We start from the raw sequence: 2,520 nt of genomic DNA, 5'->3' as shown, positions 1-2,520 counted from the left end.
GATGAGTGAGGGAAGAAGAGTGAAAACGGAGGGGAGGGAGGGGCGTTGTTGTACACCTCGTGTGACCACGTGTGGCACCTCCTCGCCGCGGGGGCAAGCAAAGGGGTCAGACATGAGCGAGCGAAGGTAATAAAGGCCCCCATCTTCGTAATCGCTCTCCCGATGCCCCCCACCTCCACGACGACCACCCCTTTCCTCCTCATCCAAACTTACACCCCGACTGCGTGACCTTCCCGTTCGTGCGCCACGACGCGGACGACGCCCCCTAACCCTTCGGTCGGTGCCAGCGGGCGCCAGCACATCGACACCCCCCCCCCCCGTCCTTTTCTTATTCACCACGGTGCCACTGGGTGCCAGGATCAGAGCCTGCGGCAGTAAAGTCATAAAACGACGCTATGGCGGTGGTGTCTCCACGCCGCTCGCCTCCTCGCGCCACTCTCCAACTCTCCACCGCTCGGGCCACACTACTACAACTACTACTACTCCACTCGCTTCTCGCGGAGGATGATGCGGTGACCATTTGCCTGCTTTGGTACCAAATAGAGGAGAGAGAGAGGGGGAAATAGAGGGGTACGCACACACACACGAGGTGCGAGCGGGTGAGAGAGAGAGGGCAGGGAGAGAAGTGACTCACGCCCCGGGACGCGACGTGCGCTGCCGCGGCCTCTGTTGTGGCTGCGATTGGGTTTGTTCAGCGCCGGGCTGGCTCGGCTGGCAGGCACGCCCAACACACTCACCGCCGCCTGTCCCGACTCGCACATGGACAGCGCGACCATTCAAATCCAGCAGCAGGCCCGGGCCCAATCTAATCTCACTCTCTGTCTCGCCGGCCGAGGGGCGTAGCTCTCTGTACAGCGAGGGGCGCGGCTGCGGTCGCGAGTCCTGCTGCTGCTGCTTGTCACGTCAACGACGACGACGCCCCCCTCGGCGCGGCCGAACCATCGCGTGCAGGAGGAGGGGGAGGGAGGATGACGCCGAGCGTCGCAATGCGGACAAGCGCTCGCGGCGGCGATCCGCGTCCGTGGAGCGGCGGCGTGCCGAGGCTGGGGCGGGTGCTGGAGAGGTGCTGGAGAGGTGCTGGAGCGGGGCTGCACTGGAAATGCAAGTGTGTGAATGTCGCTCACCTGCAGGTGAGCGACATTTCTTTCGTACACTTGAGGGGGTAAACGTGTGAATTTTTTCACACCTTTACCCCTCTAAGTGTACGAATGGAATGTCGCTCACCTGCAGGTGAGCGACATTCACACACTTGCATTTCCAGTGTGGAGCGGGGCTGGAGCGGGGCTGGAGCGGGGTTGGAGCGGGGTTGGAGTGGGGTTGGAGTGGGGTTGGAGCGGGGTTGGAGCGGGGTTGGAGCGGGGCTAGAGCCGGGCTGGAGCAAGCTAGAGCGGGGCTAGAGCGGGGCTAGAGCGGGGCTGGAGCGGGGCTGGAGCGGGGATTTTGGGGCCACCAGACCGAGCGCCTCCCTGAAGTCATTCGCACACGGTGTACTGTATGTACATGTACCGTGCCGTAGAGTCCTGCACCCACGCTTAGCAAAGCGAGGCAGGAAAATCCGGCCCGCGCACCATCTCGGAAAAATCCACTCCGGCGATACAATCCGGGGGCTCCGGCGCCGTGGGGAAAAATGAACAGGTCGGGGCGAGACGGGAGAAGATGGCTCCGAGGAGACAAGCGAGCACCGCGCGGGAGCTAGGGGCGTGATGGTGCGCAGTCTACTGCATTTAGAGTGGCGGAAAGTAGAAGTCTTGAAGGATCCCTTAACTAGTGGGGAACTCTTTAAATTAAAATCTCAAAATCAATTGTATAATTCAAAAAATTATGTTTGTTGGGTTTTATTTATTTTATCTCGTGCCTTTTGTTTTAAACCGCCCAGCGTGGGAAAGACTTAAGATAACAACTTCACCTTCCCGTGTTCTTTCTGAGAATCATCCCGTTTGACCCTCTACCCCGACAACCTGCGGTGGGGAAGTCCCCTCTCATATTCCACTGCACTTCGCCTGGGTGAGCCCGCGCACTTGCACTTCGGCTAGATGAGCTGAGCGGCCCCCCGCCCATCTATGCTGCGCCGCCGGCAACAACGCCGCGCGCCGCTCGCGTGTTTGCACGAAAAAGCGCGAGTCAATATTGCTGTTCGCCGGGGTGGCGTGGCGCGGCGCGCGAGGCGAGGCGTTCGCTTGTCCGTCCGGGGCGCGCGGACCTTGGCGCGGCCCGCGTGTACACGGTGTACGTACGGACGGACAGACAGCCCAAAGGCGAAGAAGGCACGCCCCGACACGCCCCATAAGCACGGTCAAAGATATTTCAAACACGTCGTGCAGGAATTTTTTCGCGGTTTCAAATTGTAAGATTACAAATAATTTCAGACACCAAACCCATGACATTGGTAGATCTTAAATCGTGAATTTACGATACTGACCGTTTGTATTTCAATCGTAAACTACAATAAAATCTTGCCATTGAGTAGAAGATAATTTTCAGAGTGGCGGGTTGGCGGATCGCTCACCCAACCATCCTCGC

Source organism: Frankliniella occidentalis, unplaced genomic scaffold (assembly GCF_000697945.3).
Source record: "Frankliniella occidentalis isolate FOCC.00 unplaced genomic scaffold, Focc_3.1 Scaffold4, whole genome shotgun sequence".
Classification (NCBI taxonomy): Eukaryota; Metazoa; Arthropoda; class Insecta; order Thysanoptera; family Thripidae; genus Frankliniella; species Frankliniella occidentalis.
The sequence above is the reverse complement of the archived record's forward strand: the minus strand, read 5'-3'. Positions refer to the sequence as shown.